This window comes from Pyrus communis, chromosome 3 (assembly GCF_041283825.1).
Source record: "Pyrus communis isolate YQ-2024b chromosome 3, ASM4128382v1, whole genome shotgun sequence".
In the NCBI taxonomy this organism is placed as follows: domain Eukaryota; kingdom Viridiplantae; phylum Streptophyta; class Magnoliopsida; order Rosales; family Rosaceae; genus Pyrus; species Pyrus communis.
In genome coordinates, this window is record NC_142567.1 from 8,354,647 (window position 1) to 8,377,740 (window position 23,094).

A 23,094-nucleotide genomic window follows, 5' to 3' on the forward strand; every position below is an offset into this window, starting at 1 on the left:
CATCTACCACAATTAAATCACCACGGACATAAAAGACTCGTTGTAGAATATCCAATGTTACCACGGACATTTAAAGTCCATTGTGAGTAAATGGTTTTAACAACTGGCCCGTAATAGAAAATGTTAAAATAATAACGCGCAAGTAAAGCTCGTTGTAATTATTTTAGCTGATCCGTAATAGAAAATGTTAAAATAACAACGCGCAAGCAAAACTTGTTGCAATTATTTGATATGACCACCAGGAGCTCGATGTTGAAATAAATTTAATCACAGCGTCTTCTTGAAATCAATCATGGTCTCTGAATGTTGTAGGTTAATTTATTTAATATTACTCTCAAATTTGTTCTCAGAACCAACTCTATCTTAAACCCAATCTATATACCAATTCTACATCTGATACCACCAACCACCCAGTCTCACCCATTCGCTTCCTTCGGCGGTTTCTCCGAAATCTCCAAACTACTCATTTCTCTCTCCAAAGCCCCGCTCCCCCTCTTCTTCGAAATCGCAACCGTCTTTTACCCGACGCCCACACAAGAACTTGTCACTAACGCAGAGCCCGCCGGAAGCTTCCTCTGGAGAACGACATGTCGGTCGCCGTCCCCATGGCCTCGCCCACTCGCCGGCTCAACTTGAATGACCAGCCGTTCCTCAATTCCAGGACTAGTATGTCGCTCGATTTATTTGTAAAAATATTAAAATTTAATTCCGTTTATTGAAACGGTACCGTGATTATTCTGCAATTAAAGTGTAATTATGAATATCTAAGTATGTTTTTTTTTTAACCTTTCGATTTTGGCTAAATGTGATGAAGATTAAAGCTGTACTTAGTTTTGGTTCAATAACATGATGCAGGAGAAAGGGATGTGTTGATAACTGATAGGGTAAAGGAGGCAAGCATGCCTTCTCCAAGCATGACCAAGCATAGAACGAGCAGTGTGAAAGTTTTTGGGATCGAATTGTGCCCTGGCAATGTGGCTGTTGCCATGGTATTTTGTTCAAGGTGTCCTAGGCCTTGCAAGGCTTGCTGTCAGTTTTTAACTTTCCATTTAAAAGACGATTTGCATCTCGACCTGGCTGAGGTACATTTACATAATTACATTCACACTTTCTGTTGTTTTTCGGAACTGTTTTGCTTTACATTTGTACCTCTAGTTATTAAAAGTGGCATTCTTGATGAATTGTAAACTCATATTGACGTTGGTATGCACTGATTCGTAAAGAATTTGCTTTGAGGATTCTGATTAATGTGAAAATGGTGCTAACCGGGGTACGATAATGGGATTCTAGCTTTGAATTACTGATGTGAGACATTGTTTTTCTTTAATAAGTGAACTGTTTGTATAGTTTTGGTTTCTGACAAATTTATATGTGAAAGATCTCCCTCAAATTGTCCCGCTCTCATTTTTAATTTTGATGTCCACGAAGACTCAACGATGCTATCCTTGAACCTATTTTTGTTTGTTTTCCTGATTTTTTGGCATTTTGTAGGCGAACTACTATTATAGTGACCAATAGAAGTATAAAGAAGGAAAAAGGGGTTAAAATTTGGTTAATTCTGCCAATATAGATGTTTTGCAAGTGGCTGGGTTTTGCTTAGTTTAAAGGTCTTAATGCTTCTTTTTCGTTTACTATTGCTTTTGTTAATTCAGGGTTATTACAATTTGCAAGTTACTCTTGAATTATTAAGCTTTCATTTAAAAAAATAAAACAAAGAAGGAAAAACAATGAATTGAGGTATATTTGATATGTATGCTATTTTGCACTACAGTGAATCGTACAGATCAATTAAATTCTGGGCAGCAAAATTAAATTGTGATTCTATGTTTAACTTCTACAGGTGCGTCCTCTGTATATTTCTATAATTTAAATTTCTCAAATCGCTATTGTTTATTAGATTTTACTTTCGATCTGGGTACTATTGTTTATGGTATATAAAAAAAATCGTTGTTTATGGTATTGGTTTGGTTAATCTTGTATAGCATATACTAGTGCTTAATACCCGCGCGTTGTCGTGGGTTTGAAGTTAAGATAAAATGTTAAAAATGAAAAAATTTCGGTTACAAAATAGGAACAACGATAACAACAATAAATTTGGAAAAGCATTAACTGGAAAAGGTTAAATTTAGATAATATAAAGATACAAATTATAGTTATCCATTATATTGTAGTAGTTGTATGTATTTCTGGACCAGGAGGATTACATTTAGTTACAAAAAATAAAAATTCCTGGTATAAAGATACAAAAAACATTATAATAACTGAATTTCTTCTAATAACCCCATCTAATATACTGTGTTCCAGCTTTTGCATACCAAAAATTCAAAAGAAAGCAAACGATTGCCAAAAGAGGGAGAAGCAAAGAAAAATTGAAAAGAAAACGGAAGAAAGAAGAACAAAAGTAGAGATACTACCTTGTGGCGATGACTGACACATGGACGGGTATAAATTTTTATTGTTTGTTGTGCCACAAATCATGTGGCCCGGTTTTAATCACATTTTTTTTAATATTTTTTTTTTGTCTTTCCATCAGATATACATGGGTTTAAAAAGTTAAGAAGGTATAAAAATTTTATTGTTTGTCATCACAGAAAAATTAAAATAAAATGTACAATGATAAATTATACATATACTAAAACTCAGTTCGGTCACAATAAAGAACAAAGAAAAAGTCACTTATTTTAAGTCACCTGTTTTGCTTATGTTTGAGCAGCTCCGGGAATCAATGGTTTTCATATCCTGCAAATTCGGACTCTTAACTTCGCTAACTTTATATACGGTTGTAATTTATCGATAGGAGTTGGAGCTATATTTTTCATTTACCCTGGTCAAACAAAGCAGAATTTTTTTAACTTCTCTTTCGTTCTTTATTTATTATTTTCTATTTTCTCTACTCTAATTTAAACATCAAATTCATCCAAAAACAGAATTTTTTAACAATTATTTCTTATTTTCTGTGCTCTAAATTAAACACCAAATTTACCCAAGAACATAAAATAAGCAAAAATAAGTGGAAAAAAAAAAGAAAAAGAAAAAGAAAACAAGAACGACATACCTGAAGTAGAACCAGCGCGAAAATGGCAAAACAACACCTGGGAAAAACGAACAACACCGTTTCCTGAAAATACAAAACAGAACCAAATCATGCACCCATAATAACAATGACAACACACACGAAAAAAAGAGGAAGCACCATTTGCTAAAACGCGAAAGAAAGAAGCAGAAAAAGCAAAGGAAAAATTGAGGAAAGAAAGAGATAAAAATGAAAGACAAAGGGCCTCAGCAGAAAATCCCCCGATGATCAACACGTGGAAGACAAAAAGCAGGGCAAAACCAAAAAATAAAATAACCAAAGGCAAGGCGGAAGACAGCGGGGCTTCTCACAATTTTTAATATTTGGTTTCCATGCATTCAAAATTTTTTATAATTTTTTATTGTGTTATGTGCCACAAACCTGGATCAAATCATTTTTTTAAATATTTATTGTCAGTTTTTTTATTATTATTTTATCTTTCATTGTGCCTACACTCTGCAGGAGACTCTACATTCAAATGTTTTTATAATATTTTAGGGATACAAACCATGTTCCGTGCGGAGGTGGATTGTCTACCCTCCTATTTCCGTACTCTTCCCATGTCCTCCTGTGATGTGTGATTACGGTTAAGTTACATTAATATTTTATATTAATTTTTTATAGAAATAATAAAATAAAAAGTAATAGGAATATAAAATGTTGATGTGGCTTAACCGTGACCACATAAACAGAAGGGCATGAGAAAAGTTTGGAAATGGATGGGCAGACAATCCACCTCCGTTCCGTGCCACCTACTGCAGGAGACTCGGCGTGGAAGACAAAAAGCCGAGCAAAATAAAAAAATAAAATAATCAAAAGGCAAAGCAATGGGGTTTCTCACAATTTTTAATAATTATTTTGTCCATGCATTCAATGTTTTTATAATTTTTTATTGTGTTGTGCGATACAAACCATGTGGCCTGATTTAAGTCATATTTTTTAAATATTTTTTTGTCAGTTTTTTAATTAATTATTTTATCTTTCTTTGTGCCACAACTCGACGATCATAGACACAATATCTGAGAGGACAAAGGATGATCAACACGTGGCAATCATGGGCAAGACATGTATTTTATTGTGTGAAGCAGGCAGCAAAACGGTAATGGACCGAAAAAATCAAGGGCATTTCCGCCCTTTTACTATTGTTGAACAGTGCTAAAACTCAACTGAGTTTTAGTATATATAACTAGTGCTTAATACCCGCGCGTTACCTCGGGTTTGAAGTTAAGATAAGATGTTAAAAATGAAAAAATTTCGGTTAAAAAATCGGAACAACGATAACAACAATGAATTTGGAAAAGTGTTAACTGAAAAAGGTTAAATTTAGATAATATAAAGATACAAATTATAGTTATCCATTATATTGTAGCAGTTGTATGTATTTTTGGACTAGGAGGATTACATTCAATTACAAAAAATAGAAATTCTTGGTATAAAGATACAAAAAACATTACAATAATTGAATTTCTTCTAATAACTGCATCTAATATACTGTGTTCCAGCTTTTGCATACAAAAAATGAGGAGATGCAAAAAATATTGTTGAGTTTTGGGCAAAAAAAGATATGTAGAGGTTGTTAAACATGATTTAATATAGATAAACAAAACACGGTAAACATTCTTGATCAGAGTAGTGAAAGGTGTCTTTAGCCCTTGTTGTTATTGATAAAGCAACCTGAACAAAGAGGAATACAACAGAACATATTTAGATAGGATTTAGTATCACATTTAAATGGTAATGGAGGAAAAGATAAAACAACTTGAAAGCATACTAACCTAATCATTGTTTCCAGTGCTACTGTGTGGCTTTGCAAAAAGCAGAGCAAAACCAAAAAATAAAATAACCAAAGGCAAGGTGGAAGCCAGCGGGGCTTCTCACAATTTTTAATATTTGGTTTCCATGCATTCAAAATTTTTTATAATTTTTTATTGTGTTATGTGCCACAAACCTGGATTAACTCATATTTTTAAATATTTGTTGTCAGTTTTTTTATTATTATTATTTTATCTTTCTTTGTACCCACACTCTGCATTCAAATGTTTTTATAATATTTTATTGTGTTCTATGCCACAAATCGTTTTCCGTGCCACCTACTGCAGGAGACTCGACGTGGAAGACAAAAAGCCGAGCAAAATCAAAAAATAAAATAATCAAAAGGCAAAGCAATGGGGACATGTGGGTTTCTCACAATTTATAATAATGATTTTGTCCATGCATTCAATGTTCTTATAATTTTTTATTATGTTGTGCGCCACAAACCATGTGGCCTAATTTAAGTCATATTTTTTAAATAATTTTTTGTCAGTTTTTTAATTAATTATTTTATCTTTCTTTATGCCACAACTCGACGATCATAGACACGCAACCTGGAAGGACAACGGATGATCAACATGTGGCAATCATGGGCAACACATGTATTTTATTGTGTGAAGCAGGCAGCAAAACGGTAATGGACCGAAAAATTCAGGGGTATTTTCGTCCTTTTACTATTGCTGAACAATGCTAAAACTCAAGTAAGTTTTAGTATATATAATTTGCAGAATTATACGTAGTGGCTATATTTAGTAGGTTCATAATCTAATCATGTGCTTATCTTTTCTCAAAGGACTCCTCTTATTATAATTTTGTCAAGAGTTCAATTGCGAAGGAATGCATGAGTAGAAAGGTTTAGAGGCAGAAACTCTATATGAAATTCTAGTTTTAGAGATAGAACGGTTGAGAGGAATATCTAGAAACTTGATGATTGTAAGTTAAGTTTTGTATTTACTCCATTCCTGCATTGCTAATTTTGCACTACATGCTTAGTTAGTTATGTACATCTGTTCGAGTCTTCACTGGTTAATTTTTAGCTTCTTGTGTGGACCGTTGGAGACTTTTTTTATCTGTTCAAGTCTTTTGATATAAATGTATCAGTGTATAAGTTTTGTATAATTGTATAGCCATGCTATTAAGTATTTTGATTTAAGTTGTTTTCTTTCTAAGAGGTGGAATAGAATAACTCGGGTTAACTAGGTTTTGTATATCTATTCACTTTTCTTGATTGAGATCAAATGTATATTTCCACCTATACCAGTACAAGATTTTTTTTTTCTTGTGATCCATGTGCTTATGTCCATGCAAATAGAGAGAGGCAGCAATTGATGAGGCTCAAGTATTAGGGGCAGTAGTTCAATCTCAAGATCCTTTGTTTGGAGGTGTTCAAAGAAATCTAAAGTCTTCAAGTGTTCTTGTTATTGGAGGCCTATTTGATACTTTGTGGATGTAGTTTGATATTTCTAGTATAACTCATCGTTAGCTTTAGTGTGTAGTTTTTAATATTTGAATATGTGATTTTTTTTTTATGTAAGTATTATGTTGTTGTAAATTTGTTTATATATTAAATGATTTATTATTATTTTTGGAAATTTTTGGAAATATTTTTTTTTTACGGTAATTAGCCGTGGTCAATTTGTAATCCACAACGGTCATAATGAATGTGGTGTTAGATCTCAATCTACGATGGGCACACTCCGGGTTTATCTCACATTTGACAACGGTTATAGTTCGTTATAGAAATTAGGACTTTTAATCACATTCAGATTACTAACGGACACAGTGCCTATGATGGATTGCAATCTATCACGGAATTAACCGTGGTAGATGAGCTTTTTTCTACTAGTGGGTGGAACTTGCACAAATTTTTTTTGTCAAATTACAAATCATAAGGGTGATGCAATTGGGAGGCTTGTAGAGAAGTGTTTGGCAGATTGGGGCATTGAAAAAGTCTTCACAATCATCGACAATGCTACTGCTAATGATGGTGCTATTCGATATATGAAGAGGGCTTTAGGGCATTGGAACACTCTTTTGTTGAATGGAGATCTTTTACACATGAAGTGTTGTGCTCACATCACCAATTTGATTGTTCAGGATGGGTTGAGTGAATTGCATAGCTCAATTAAGTGTATTTGTAGGGCTTGTAAATATACAAGATCTTCTCCATCTCGTCTTGAAAAGTTTAGGTCTTGTTAGGCCTTGGCAAAGATTGATAGCAAAGGCCTCTTGCCTCTGGAATATAAGATGTGGTGGAATTCCACCTATTTGATGTTAGAGGCTGCTTTAAAGTTGCAAACAACGTTTGAGAGGCTGGAAGAAGAGGACACATAATTTGCTAATTACTTTGAGGAATTCAGTGAGTTTGATGATGGGAAAATGGGCAAAAAGAGGAAAAGAGTTGAACTTGTGGGTGTGAAAGTTGTGGTGGGGCCTTCAACATTCACAGATTGGGAATATGCAAAGGCTTTTGTGAAGTTCTTGAAAAAAAATTTTGAGTCAACAAAGAAGTTTAGTGCTTATAAGACACGGTCGCTTCTCATGTCCCTTTCCATGAGATGTGTAGTATTGTAGATGATTTGAACTCTATGGCTAAAAATGGAGATACTTTTATGAAAAAGTTAGCAACTAAAATGAAGTGTTGGTGGAGAGGTGAACCAGCTTATGATAGTAGTTGTTGTTCTTGATCCATGCTACAAACTTGATTATGTCTCATACTCTTTTGAAGATTTGGAAATTGATTCCTCCAAAGTTCCAGAAATGACAAATAACGTGAAGACTCTTCTTATGTGCTTGTATGATGAGTATAAAAAGGAGAGCCCACAAGATACCCAAACAAGTAATGAGTCTAATTCGGAGAGTGTTTGGTGGGGTGGGGGCAAGTGGTGTGGAGACAAATCCAAGACTCAAGAAATACATGAGACCAAGAAAAGCGAAGAATGTAGTTCACATTAGAAATGAAGTTGATAAGTACTTAATGGATGCATGTGAGGATATAGGCCTTGTGTCATTCAATGTTTTGGAATGGTGGAAAGAGAACTCCCCAATGTTTCCTATTTCATCTAAAATTGCAAAGGATGTATTTGCTGTTCCTGCTTCTAGTGTACCATCAAAAGTTGCATTTTGTATGGAAAAAGGGTTGTGGATCCTTTTCGGGCTTCTTTGACCCCCAAAACAGTTGAAGCGCGGATTTGCACAAATGATTGGTTGAGGGCTGAGGCATTTGACTTCTTCAAGGAACCTACAGCGGATAACCTGGACTTCTACCATGCTTTAGAGAACATGGAAAAAGGCAAAGTACTTTTCGTTGTCTTTTATAGTTTCTCTTGTTTTATTTAAACTTTCCCATGCTTTATTTTCTTAAATATATCTCCTAATTGATGTTAATTGACTAGTCGTGGCTTGTAAGATATGATAACTTGTTTATAACTTCATAGTTCATATATTTAATTGCGAACTCTTGTGCAAAGCTTATGCTTCTGTGTTTACATAATTATTACATCAGCAGGTTGTTGGAGTGTAAGAAGTGATGGGAAAGTTACTAGAGGCTTGGAAGTATGGAATTTTTGGAACTTTTCGATATGTAATGCCTTCTCCAGTAGAACTTTTGAACTTTAGAAATGTCTGAATGTAATATTTAAGTATCTATATGTAATGCTTTCTCCAGTAGAACTTTTGGAACTTTGATCTTTTGGAACTTTTGGAACATTTGGATTGTAATATTTTGTAGGATTGGAGCTTTGATAAAAAAAATTTATTTTTTATTTTTTGTAACTTTAAGAATGTTTGAATGTTAAACTTTGAATTTAATTGGTGTTCACACAAATCGAAAACCGACCCAAACCAACCCACTATTGTCGGTTAACCGACCTAATCAGTTTTGGACCCGGCTTGATTGGTTTTGGTTTGCAATTTTGGCCAAACCTACTAGGTTGGTTTGGTTTCGGTTTTGGCCCAAAATCAACCCAAACAAACCCCACCCCCCCCCCCCTTTTTCGAATAGCCATATGAAGGATAGGCTTTAGGGCCGTCTTTGACATTTTGCCCTATGCGAATTTAATAAAAAAGCTCTGCTTGATTGGGGCCACGGGCAAATTCCTCATAGCTTCTCCAAGCCCGAAAGGAATAGATAATTGACACGCACGGATCCCGATATCCAGGGGACATCGGGATGGCCACGTGCTGACCGACACTCGAGGGTGACATAAGCCATTTAATGAAGGGAACTACAACGAAAAGCTTCTGGTACTGTTCGTTTTAACAAAAAACCATATTTTTGCATTAAAAAGTCAATCCTGGTACTATTCACTTTACCCTTTATTTTGTCCTTATTGTTAAAACTCAAAATTTTCAAGCCCTTTTCATTAGTTTTCCTTTTAATGAATGCATATGCCTAGAACATGTGAAACATACATATAAATTTCGCGCATAACTACACAATGTAATATTCAAATGCAACCTTAAAAAAATACATAATAATATTCAGCCGTTAATAAAATGATAGTGATAATGCATGACATGTTCAGAGCATACATCTAATTCAGAATATAAGCGGAAGGTGCACAGAAAGTGCTATTACAAGTGATGTCAAAAGCAAAGTGTATGGCATGATATCACTGGTAGGTGAATGCCTCGTAGCTCGGATCGTATGCCTCGTTACTATGTCCTGAGGGGGCCCAAAACAAATATGAGTGGACCAACTTGATATATAAGTAGTACAAACATAGTTATTCAATAACGTACTAACCCCCAAAGTTTATGAAAACTAATAGCATAATATGTGATAGGTTTTCCGAAAACCCTAGCATGCCACAAACCTTTCATAAAATATATATCATATATAGTGTGCTAACTAGTGGTATCATAATCGCCCGAAGGCTCTCCATCACACGCCCGTAGGCAGAACATACGCCCGTCGGTAGGACAATGACCACTAGATAAGCACAAAACATTGAATATAATCTTTCCAACATAAGTACATATATCTCAACGGAGCTCAGTAGCTAAAACATCATATCTCAAAACATCTTCATAGTATATAATCATCCATCATATATACTACAAAGAACATAAAATCGATAAAGCATGGTATTCCAAAATATTCTCAGTAAAGCATGATATCTCATAAAAAGTAACATCTAATTTACTCATAAAACGTAACCATTAAATCATGTTTTTCGTGTATGCATAAAATTATACATTTTAGAAGGAGTCCACTCACAGATACTCCGTTGTCGAAGAGTCATGCGAAATAGGAGGGACGGAAAACGCCGTTAATAATTGCACCTAAGCACATAAAGGTTCCAATTAATAAAACTCTATCATAACAATTGAATTTCAGAAAACAGATGTCATAAATAGATTCAGGACGTTGAAAAACATAAGGAGGGACCTCGGGTACCCCCACGCGTCGCCACAAGGTGGCGGACCTAGCGGCCATGCGCCACCGTGGGTCGCTGGAAAGTTAGCCGGAAAAGTCACCGACAACGGCACGTGTGCTCCACACTCACCCATGCATAGGCTCACGCACTGGCTGGGCTCAGGGTTTAGGCTTCTGGGCTTGGGCCTAGGGTCCTTGGCTTGGGCCTATAGCTTAGGCCGGACTCCATGGCCTAAAGGCCTAGTTGGGTTTCTGGGTTACTAGGTTATTAGGCTGGGCTTAACTGGGTTTGGGCTTAGCTTATTGGGTTAGGAAATCTGGCCCAAATTAGTCTGGGTTAAGGTTAAACGGGTTAGGTCAACCCAGTTTGAACTTATAGTTTGGCCGGTTTCTAGGCACAACTTCAAACACTCATAACTTCTTCATTATTCAACCAAATCAAGTGATTCAAACACCAAAGTTGTAGTACTCAATGATATGAAGAGAATTGTACCTTGCACGATAGCTAAATCACCGTGCTTTGGCCGAAAAACACCTCGAAAGTGGCGGTGTTCGTTGGAAAATTTGGAAAAGCTACTCCGAGCTATTTTCTGCAATTAACACATGTGTACAACTTAAAACAAGCTTTGATCTACTCTTAAAATACATCTCAAGGGTTTCTAGAAGCTTACCAACTTCAAAAAATTACGAAATATGTTGGGGAAGATGATGAATAGTGACAACGTCGCTAGAGGGTTCCTCAGCTTGTCATAGGGTTTCCAAAACTTCTCCGCCACATGGTGGCGGTTTGAGATTGTTATGTGTGTGAGTTTTAGAGAGAAGATGGAGAGTTGTAGAGAGCGGGCACGGGGAGATAGAGAAGAGATAGAGAGAATGAGATAAAGTGAAGGAGAGATACGAGAGAGTTGTGTACGAGAGGGGGCTCACGAGTCCAAAGGAAAAAAGGGAAAAAAGGCCCGGAAGGAGATGAAAAAGGAAATGGGCCTTATGGCATTCATAACAATGTCACTAAAGAAGAAATACGAAAATATCCAAAAAACGTTCGACGTTCAAAATGTAAAATCTTCGTTATAACTCCAAGTTTGAATCTGTTCATGCCTACACGTTTGGGCGTTGAGTACGATATGAATAACTTAATTAAATTAAAACTATGTGTTTTGATGACACAATCAAACAAAGTCAGCTCAATGGTAAAAAGGTAATTTCATAAGTCAGACAATATGAAAATACAAATCTACCCACTTAAAAGAATTTCGTCCCCGAAATTACAACCTTAAATAAATAAATATGGATACTGGCTCCTTATCAATTCCTCCATTTCTCACGTCGCTTCCTCGACTGCATGGTTCCTCCACAACACCTTCACTAACGGAATAACCTTATTCCTTAGAGATTCATCATGTCGATCAATGATCGCCACTGGCTCTTCAACATAACTCGCATCCTGACTCACTTCTAATGGTTCCGACTGAATGATGTGAGAGGGATCTGGTACATATTTCCAAAGCATGGAAACATGAAAAACATCGTGAATCTGCGATAACTCTAGTGGTAGCTCTAATTTATAAGCAACTGCACCAATTCTTTATATGATTCGGTAGGGACCAATATATTGAGGACTCAACTTTCCCCGTTTACCAAAACGAACCACACCCTTCCAGGATGACAACTTCAGAAGGACAAAGTCACCAATCTCATACTCACGATCCCTGGAATGTCGGTCGGCAATGCTCTTCTGTCGATATTGTGCCACCTTCAGGTTCCTCTTAATCAACTGGATGTTAGTATTTATGGTGTCGACAATTTCTGGCCCCACATACAACCGTTCACCGACCTCAGTCTATCACAACGGTGTCTGGCACATCTTCCCATACAGTGTCTCAAATGGTGCCATTCCGATACTAGAATGGTAGTACCGCTGTTGTCATAGGCAAACTTGATCAATGGCAAATAGATATCTTAACTACCCTTCTATTGGAGAACAGACACTCTCAACATGTCTTCCAAAGGCTAAATTGTCATCTCAAATTAACCATCGGTCTGTGGATGATAGGCAGTGTTGTACAACAGCTGAGTATTTATGGCTTCATTGAATGCTCTCCAAAATCTGTAGGTGAATCTTGGATCTTTGTCCGAAACAATGGTGACAAGTACATCATGGAGTTTGACAATATTATCGATGAATAACTGTGCCAACTTCTCCAGTGTGTAGGTCTGTTGAACAGGTAAGAAGTTAGCAGTCTTGGTGAATAGATCCACAATCACCCAAATGCCATCAAACCTCCACTACTACAATATTAGTTTTAGGTGGCGGATATTAGAAAAATCATGTCGGATAAATTATATTTGACACATCATTTAATTAGTGACAGATATTAGAAAAATCATGTCGGTTATATCCGACATAAATTTCTGGCGGATATCAAAAAGCTCCTGTCGATTATAACTGATAGTATTTTTTAATCCTTTTTCTAAAATACTTTTTACAGATCCTGATGGTTTTTAAGTTAATGGTGGCGGTTATAACTGACAAAAATTGACTATTTTATTATTTTACTTTCTAACGGTTATTATTTTAGTATTCTGGCACTTCTAACCGACAGAAATGAAAATTTTATTATTTAAAATGTTATATTGATTAAAATAAATAAATAAACACATATTTTAAATATTTTTTTCACTCATGACCCTAACACGAGCCATAAATTTTCTGAGAGAATAATAACAACAGACTACAATCTGAAGCTCTATCATTTTTGTAATAAGAATTATACTCCCTCATGGCAAGCAACAAGATACAGAAAAAATTCAAACAATTTTTTTCAATGCGTCACAAAGCACATTGTCTGGCACATAAACATACATGAACATCTGGTTACTCCATCATGTCTGATTTTACTATTTTAAAATGTTATATTGATTAAAAATAAATAAATAAACACATGTTTTTAATTATTTTTTTTCAGTCATGGCCCTATCAGATATAACTGACATGAATAAAGCAAAATTTTGGACGGCAGCCAGAATAATCTCTGAATGTTTTTTTTTTTTTTTTTTTTGCGAGTTTTTACACATGCTATCTCGAAGTATATACAAACATATTTGATGGTTGGATCGTTGAAACTAGTTTCGTAGAATGCATATCCTATCAAATTGATAGATTTAACAAACACTTGAGTTAATGTTATACTTCCATTAAGTATAAAATAAGATTTATCCACTAGTGTAAATATTTTAAATTGAAGATTGAATTCAATCATTGCATTCTTATAGGGTCGAAGAGTGTAGCTGTAAAAAATCATCAAAATCGGAAATAAAATAACCGTTAAATTGTGATTTTTCGTTTATAACCATAGAAAACTTTTGCTCCGTTACCTAATCTCTGAATGTTTGTTTTTTGCGATTTTTTACGTATGCGATCTCAGAGTGTGTACAAACAAGTTTAACGGTTGGATCATTGAAAAGCGTTTCATAGAATGCGTATCGCATCAAAACGGTAGATTAAACAAACACTTAAAGTTAATGTTATACTTCCCCATCAAGTATAAAATAAGATTTTGTGATATCCAATAGTGTAAATATTTTAAATTGAAGATCGAATTCGTTCAATGCATTCTTATAGGGTCGAGGAGTGTAGTTGTAAAAAATCATCAAAATCGGAGCTAAAATAGCCGTTAAATTGTGATTTTTCGTTTATAACCGTCGAAAAATTTTGTTCCGTTACGTAATCTCTTAATGTTTGTTTTTTACGATTTTTTACGTATGCAATCTTGGAGTGTGTACAAACAAATTTGACGGTTTGATTGTTGAAAAAAGTTTCTTAGAATGTATATTGCATCAAAACAGTAGATTAAACAAACACTTAAGAGTAAATGTTATGTTTCCATTAAGTATAAATAAGATTTTGTGGTTTCCACTAGTGTAAATATTTTAAATTGAAGATCAAATTTATTCATTGCATTCTTATAGGGTCGAGGAGTGTAGCTGTAAAAAAATCATTAAAATTGGAGCTAAAATAACCGTTAAATTGTGAATTTTTCGTTTATAACCGGCGAAAACTTTTGTTCTGTTATGTAATCTTTGAATGTTTTTTTTTTTACGATTTTTTACGTATGCAATCTCGGAGTATGTATAAATAAATTTGACGGTTGGATCGTTGAAAAAAGTTTCATAGAATGCATATCGAGTCAAAACGGTAGATTAAACAAATACTTAGAGTTAATGTTATACTTCCTCATCAAGTATAAAATAAGATTTTGTGGTATCCACTAGTGTAAATATTTTAAATTGAAGATCGAATTCCTTCAATGCATTCTTATAGGATCAAGGAGTGTAGCTGTAAAAAATCATCAAAATAGGAGCTAAAGGAACCATTAAATTGTGATTTTTCGTTTATAACCGTCGAAAACTTTTATTTTGTTACCTAATCTCTTAATGCTTTTTTTTTATAATTTTTTACGTATGTGATCTCGGAGTGTGTACAAACAAGTTTGATGGTTGGATCGTTGAAAAATGCTTCGTAGAATGTGTATCGCATTAAAACAGTATATTAAACAAACACTTAGAGTTAATGTTATACTTCCATTAATTATAAAATAAGATTTTGTAGTATCCACTAGTGTAAATATTTTAAATTGAAGATCAAATTTATTCATTACATTCTTATAGGGTCAATGAGTATAGCTATAAAAAATCATTAAAATCGAAGCTAAAATAACCATTAAATTGTAAATTTTCGTTTATAACCGTCGAAAACTTTTATTCCGTTACGTAATCTCTGAATGTTTGTTTTGCACGATTTTTTACGTATGCGATCTTGTAGTATCTACAAACAAGTTTGACGGCTAGATCATGGAAACTAGTTTCGTAGAATGCATAAATTTGCCTAAATTTTGAAGTGGGAAAAGTAATTTGTGCTAAATTTTTATTTTTGTTTTTCAAGTATTGATTAGACAATATTTAGTTTGTGCGAAGACATTTGCATTGTACAATTCTCTTTTTGTTTCTTTATCGCATATTTTACATGGATTATTATCTATTAAACCAAAAATGTAAAAATTATCTATTAAACCAAACAATTATTTATTTAATTTTTAAAAGCATATTCTATTTAAATACATATTATTTATTTATTTATTAAACCCAACAATTATTATTTTATTTTTTAAAACCATAACAAAATTTTCCACAATATAACCCCTCCATCTTTTCCTTGCGCCGGTGCTCATTTTCTTTGGCATTAGTCTCAAGCTTTGATTCCACGGAAGGGGATATGCTATTTTCAGCTTCGACAACAACACCATCTGCATGAGACTTTGAGCTTTCAAATTGCAGCTTGGTATTGCCTCCATCTGATTTTTTTCTTATTGTTCTTAAGGGATTTAAGAGGTGTCCCAAGTCCCTCAACGTTCAACTCATTTTTAGCCTTCTCGTTTGACGGTTTCTTATCTTTGTCTATATTCTTTTGGTCTTGCAAGTGTTGTATCCAGCAAGCTCCAAGTTCGCATCTCACAAAATTATCAGAATCTAGCTCATCTTTCTCAAACTTAGCAAAACTTTCTTCTAACACCCCCTCAACAAAAACACACACGGCTAAAAGATCTTCGTGTTCCAGAGTTTGCATATGTGATGTCGGTTTATTCAACTCTGAAGGTATTGTCTTGTGAAGTAGTAATCTTAAACTGCAAAAAACAAGGTACTAGTTAGGCTCTTATACTGAAAACTCCATGACAAAAGGTTGGTAGCTTTACATAATACTCACTGACATTATTGCATACCTGTTGATATTAAAGGCATTAGCACCATTGCTCCCTTGCCTAAGAATTTAAGGGCCCTGCGGTTTTCGAGATCGAGCTCTGGCAAGGTTTTGGATGTTGAATACAGGGGATATGGAAAATGCAGAAATATTTTTTTTATTATTAATATATTTTCTGTCGGTTTTATCCAACAAGAAAGCTTTTATTTATTCTTATAAATGTATATCCTGTCAGATATAACCGACATAATTTCTGTCGGTTTTAAAATATTTTCTGTCAGAAAATTCATTTCCTGACGCAAGCAATTCTATCACTTATTATATCCGCCACTGCATCCATTTTCTGTCAAATTTTAAGCAAAATCCAACAGTAATATACGTTTTTTGTCGGTTTTTGGACCGCCAGTTATAAATAATTTTGTGGTAGTGCTCGACCGCGTGCTCGGCAAACCATACACGAAATCCATAGTGATGTTTTCCTACTTCCACGCTGGTATAAGGAGATTCTGCATTAGCCCTTCAGGTTTCTGTCTGTCCGCCTTCACCTGCTAGCAAATAATACATCTCTTCACATACTCTGCCACATCCTGTTTCATCCCATACCAATAGTAGAATGAACGGATAGTATGATACAATTTAGTACTCCCCAGATGCATGGCATACACCGAAATATGGGCTTCGTCGAGAATTTCCTTCTCACCACTTCATTATCCTTAGGCACAAACAGCCTATTTCCCATCACCAAGGCTCCATCTTTCCAAATTTTCAAATCTCGCCTAGAACCATTCCGCACCTGTTCCTTTAAGTCTGCACACTGTTGGTCGAGCTCTTGAGCTTCCCGTACCAAATATTCCAAAACATGCCTAATTTGGAAGTGTGCTAACAATGCTCCATGTGAATCTAGTGTCACTGTAACATCAGTCTCTCAAAGAGAAAACAATAGCAGAACATGGATAGCTTGAAGGGAGGTAAGTTGTCCATAGGATTTCTGGCTAAGTGCGTCCGCTACGACATTTGCATGACTTGGATAATACTCAATAGTGCAATCGTAGTCACTAATGAGTTCCATCCACCTTCTCTGCCTCAAATTTAACTCCTTCTAGGTGAAGACATACTTCAAACTCTTATGATCGGTAAAGATGCAGCACTTCTCACCGTACAAGTAATGTCGCCAGATTTTTAGAGCAAAAACTACTGCTCCGAGTTCCAGATCATGAGTGGGGTAGTTTTTCTCGTGAGTTTTGAGTTGCCTAGAAGCATAGGTGATGACTTTCCCATGTTGCAACAGAACACAACCCAAACCTGACAATAATGCATCACTATGGATCTCAAACTCACCACCATCGTCCAGAAGAGCAAGGATAGGGGCATGAGTAAGATGTTGTTTAAGCTCCTGAAAATTGCATTCACAACTCTCATCCCATTCAAATTTGACCATCTTCCGGGTCAACTTAGTAAGAGGCAGGGCGATGGCCGAGAAATCTTACACAAAACGTCTATGATAGCCAGCTAGTACCAGAAACTCCTCACTTCAATAACATTCCTCGGTTATTCCCACATAGATACTGCAAAAATCTTCTGAAGGTCCACACTAATTTCCTCAACAGAAGCCACATGCCCGAGGAAACTGATCTGGTTTAGCCAAAACTGACACTTACTGAACTTCGCATACAGTTGATGTTTTCTTAACCTCTACAACACCAACTTCAAATGTTTCATGTGCTCAAAATTACTCTTAGAGTAGATCAAGATGTCATTAATGAACACAATCACAACTCGATCCAGATACGGTCTGAAAACTCTATTCATCAAATCCATGAAAGCTGCAGGTACATTTGTCAATCCAAAAGGCATGACACGGAACTCATAATGTCCATACCTAGTGCGAAAAGCAGTCTTCGGTACATCTTCATTCTGAATTAGCAACTGAAGGTAACCCAAATGAAGATCAATCTTAGAGAACACCTGAGCACCCCTCAGTTGGTCAAACAAATCATCAATGCAAGGCAGAGGATAATGGTTCTTCACTGTCACCCGATTCAGTTGCCTATAATCGATGCAAAGTCTCATCGACCCATTATTCTTCCTAACAAACAATACAGGAGCGCCCCAAGAAGACGTGCCGGACTGGATGTAGCCTTTATCCACAAGCTCCTGAAGTTGAATCTTTAATTCCCTCAACTCAACGTGTGCCATTCGGTATAGTGCTAAGGAAATGAGGTTGGTACCTGGAAGTAAATCAATGGTGAATTTGATTTCCCTCGCAGGTGGTAACCCTGGCAAATCCCCAGGAAATACATCGGTGAATTCATTCACCACTGGCACATCTCCATCACACAGAGAAGGTTCACCTTGCGTGACCACATGAGCTAAGAATCTCACACAACCTTTTTGTAGTAACTTTATCGTCCGGATGGAGGAAATAATACTATTCTAAAGGATTCGTTGTTCACCATGAAACGTGATCGTTGGTCGTCCAGACCTATTAAAGGTCACCAATTTCTCCCTACATCTCACATAAGCATTGTGCCTAGATTGCTAATCCATTCCCAGAATGACATCAAACTCCACAAGCTTTAAGGGAATCAAATTGGCCTCCATAAGTTCCCCTTTAACAATAACTGGACAATCCCTAAATCCCACCATGCACAGAATAGATCTCTAAATGGCAATTGTATGAACATATCAAAACCAAGCAATGAAGGTTGCGGGTTCACAACCCGTGCAAATTTTGGAGATATAAATGAATAAGTAGCACCTGAATCAATCAGAACATGAGCCCAGTTACCATAAACAAGTAACGTACCAGTAATAACTCTGGGGTCTTACTCCACCTCCTGCTGAGTCATGGTGTTGCTACATCCATGGGCCTGACGTCCCGAACCACTGTTATGGCCGCCTCGAGTCCTAGGACCTTGGATGTTACAGCCTGCTCGATTCCCCTAAGCACGACTACCTAAAGCTGCTCCAGAAAACTACGGTTTCCTCTAAGCAGAAACCTGAGTACTCTGATTGTTACTCCCACCATAATTCTAAGTAATCAAATAATTACTTCCACCGTAACTTGAAGTACTCGGATTATTACTCACACCGTAACTCGAACCGAAAGCAAAATCATTAAATGAACGCGGAGTACTGCAATTTCAAGCTATGTATCCAAAGCCGCCACACCTGTAACACATGCTCGGATCAACCACACTTGAATTAAAGTGGCTGAAATATCGCATCGCCGACTCATTGCCTAAGCCCTCACTAGATGATCCAAAATCCAGGCCCTGTCACTTGAACGATTGAGGGTGTCTACGGCCGAAGGAATGAGATGAAGTAGAATGCTCCCTCATACTTCAGGATCGGAATCCACGACCCCATTGATTCTAGTTTCGAGTCTGGTTCGGCTGGTTCTGGCTTAGTGTGCTCCACCTCGTTTGTTCGACCCTTAAAGCCGCCTGAAGATGGCAATTCTAACCGTTAAACTCGATAACCGTGGATAACCGCCCGAATGGAACAGATTTAGGTATAGAAGTTTGGGTATATTTCGGATATGGGGAAAAACCATTTATATTATTCGGTTATGGTTTTGGATATGGTTATAGAGGTCCCCAAACCGTATCCGTAACCGAATTCGACCCGAATAGTAAACAATATAATTTATATATAATATAATAGTATAATATATATATATATATATATATATATGTATGTATGTATGTATGTATGTATTTGTATATCCGTTATTCTCTGAACCATTACCTTAAGAATACACAAGTTGCATTTTGTAGGAAAGTAAAATTTTGAGTCAAAATCAATGTGAACTCAATTGTGCTTATAGGAGATATCAAAGACAAGCCAACATCAGCAATGTTTTAATTTTTATACTCAACAAGATCCATTTATTGGATCGTTTTATACATCAAATGTTTAATAATGAAATTAATATCTACTAACTTATAATGTCTCAATTGAACAAATATATTTTTAGTATTGACGAAGATGGATATACTCGTTAACCAATGGGGAATCCGTTACCCGATGGGTATGGTTATGAATTATACCTGATGGTTAATTTGTAGTTATGGATATGGTTAATTTTCGGGGTTATAGGGATGGATATAGCATTTTCGTTCCCAAACCGAACCGTTGCCATCCCTAAAGCCTTCTCGATCATCTCCTCTTAGGACACATACCTCTATGGTGCCAAAAGCTCGTAAATGTCATGGTTTATAGCAATCTGCAATTGAATCATCATTTCCCGCTAGTTCTCATAGGTTCCCTCATGGTGTCTCGACAAGTGCCAAAAAGTGTTATCAAACTCTGTAATACTCAGATTGCCCTGACGAAACTCTAGGGTGTAGCCCAAGTCAAAAAATGTTATCTTCCTCATTTGATAATCGGGGCTCAAAAAGTGTGCGTTGAATAGTCTCCTGAACATAGCCCAAGTCATCAAAGAGTTACGTGGGCGAGATTCTATCACTGACTTCCACCAATACCTCGTGTTCCCTTGAAGGAAGTAACCAGCAATATTCGCACATTCAGATGCTGGGCATCTCATGCTCTTTAAGGTGTCTTTCATCTTTTCTAACCAATCTTCAGCCTCCTCACAGGCTCCAACTACTCTAAGTTCCGTAACGTCGTGGCTACGAGCAATCTCCATATATGTACAACTTGGCTTGCTATTACCGGGAAAGGAATTTCGTAGAGCGGAGGTCAACTACTGAATTCCTCCCATTAGACTAGAACGAGGTTGTCAAGGTACATTCCCACCAATAGGATCCATGATTCTCATAATAAGCAAACAAGATTTAGAAGGATGAAAGATTATGACTACAAAAAGCTTATGATTACCAAATGGAAGGATGAAGTCCTAAGTATGCTCTAATACCAATCTGATACACCCCGATCCCAATGTCCTGGGGACATCGGGATGGCCACGTGATGGCCGATACCCGAGGATAACGCAAGCCATTTAATGAATGCATATGTCGAGAACATGTGAAACATGCATATAAATTTCGCGCATAACTACGCAATGTAATATTCAAATGTAAGCTTAACAAAAATATAATAATATTCAGTCGTTAATAAAATGATAGTGATAATGCATGACATGTTCAAAGCATACATCTAATTCAGAATACAAGGGGAATGTGTACAGAAAGTGCTATTACAAGTGATGTCAAAAGTAGAGAGGATGCCACGATATCACTGGTAGGGGAATGCCTTGTAGCTCGAATCATATGCCTTGTTCCTATGTCTTGAGGGGGCGCAAAACAAATAAGAGTGGACCAAGTTGATAAATAAGTAGTACAAACATAGTTATTCAATAACGTACTAACCCCCAAAGTTTATGAAAACTAATAGCATAATACGTGATAGGTTTTCTGAAAACCCTAGCATGCCATAAACCTTTCATAAAATATATATCATATATAGTTTGCTAACTAGTGGTATCATAATCGCTCAAAGGCACTTCATCACGCGCCCGTAGGCAGGACATACGCCTGTAGGCAAAACATACGCCCATAGGCAGGACAGTGACCATTAGATAAGCACAAAACATTGAATATAATCTTTCCAACATAAGTACATATATCCCAACGAAGCTCAGTAGCTCAAACATCATAGCTCAAAAAATCTTAATAGTATATAGTCATTCATCATATATACTACAAAGAACGTAAAATTGATAAAGCATATTATTCCAAAATATTCTCAATAAAGCATGATATCTCATAAAAAGTAACATTTAATTTACTCATAAAACATTTCATAAAACGTAACCATTAAATCATGCTTTTCATGTATGCATTTCTAATAGCAAAATTATGCATTGTAGAAGGGGTCCACTCATAGATATTCCGTCGTTGAAAAGCCGTGTGAAATAGGAACGACGGAAACACCACCAGAATCACACCTAAGCACATAAAGGTTCCAATTAATAAAACTCTATCATCACGATTGAATTTCAGAAAACGAGCATTATAAACGAATTCAGATGTCAAAAAACATAAGGAGGGACCTCAGGTACCCCTACGCGCCGCCGTGGGTCGCTAAAAAGTTGGCTGGAAAAGTTGTCGGTGTAGCCGTGATCGCACCATGGACGTCGACGCATGTGCTCTACACGCCGACACCGGCAACCCTTCACGTGCCCCGACATGCTGGCTGGGCTCTGGGTTTGGGCTTCTAGGCTTGGGCCTGGGCTTCTAAGCTTGGGCCTAGGGTCTTGGGCTTGGGCCTATAGCTTGGGTCGGACTCCATGGCCCAAAGTCTTGGTTGGGTTTCTAAGTTACTAGGTTATTGGGCTGGGCTCAATTGGGTTTGGGCTTAAGTTATTGGGTTGGGCAATCTGGCCTAAATGAATTTGGGTTGAGGTTAAATAGGTCGGGCCAACCCGGTTTCAAGCCATAGTTTGGTCGGTTTCTAGGCACAATTTCAAATGCTCATAACTTCTTCGATATTCAACCAAATCATGTGATTCAAACACCAAAGTTGTAGTACTCAACGAGATGAAGAGGATGGTACCTTGTACGATGGCTAACTCACCATTATTTGGCCAAAAATGCCTCGAAATTGGCGGTGCTCATCGAAAAATTTGGAAAAGCTACTCTGAGCTACTTTCTGCAATTAACACGTATGTACAACTTAAAATAAGCTTTGATCTACTCTTAAAATACATCCCAAGGGTTTCTAGAAGCTTACCAACTTTGAAAAATTACGAAATACGTCGGGGAAGACGATGAATAGTGACAATGTCGCTAGAGGGTTCCTCGGCTTGTCACGAGGTTTCCGAAGCTTCTCTGTCCACATGGTGGTGGTTTGAGGTTGTTGTGTGTGTGTGTGTGTGCTTTAGAGAGGAGAGGGAGAGTTGTAAAGAGAGGGCACAGGGAGATAAAGAAGAGGTAGAGAGAATGAGAGAAAGTGAAGGAGAAAGATGAGAGAGTTGTGAGAGAGAGGGGGCTCACAGGTCCAAAGGAAAAGAAGGGAAAAGGGGCCCGGGGAGAAGGGGGACGAAAAAGGAAATGGGCCCCATATGGCACACATAACAATGTCGCTAAAGATGAAATACGAAAATATCCA

At 36.5% G+C, this 23,094-nt stretch overlaps 1 long non-coding RNA gene across 2 annotated transcripts in view; it reads left to right on the forward strand.

Annotated features, from left to right (window-relative positions):
* Positions 1-253: 253 nt before the first annotated feature.
* LOC148697857 (uncharacterized) overlaps positions 254-23,094 on the forward strand; it is a 69,519-nt gene continuing 46,678 nt past the window's right edge. Inside the window, exons 1-6 of one of the 2 annotated variants that reach the window (XR_015960601.1) lie at positions 254-666; positions 856-1,082; positions 1,772-1,840; positions 4,084-4,172; positions 5,173-5,248; positions 5,431-6,477. This is a non-coding gene — a long non-coding RNA (uncharacterized LOC148697857). Of the gene's footprint in view, positions 667-855; positions 1,083-1,771; positions 1,841-4,083; positions 4,424-5,172; positions 5,249-5,430; positions 6,478-23,094 lie in introns of those variants that run through there. The other variant, XR_015960600.1, reaches the window with a different exon arrangement.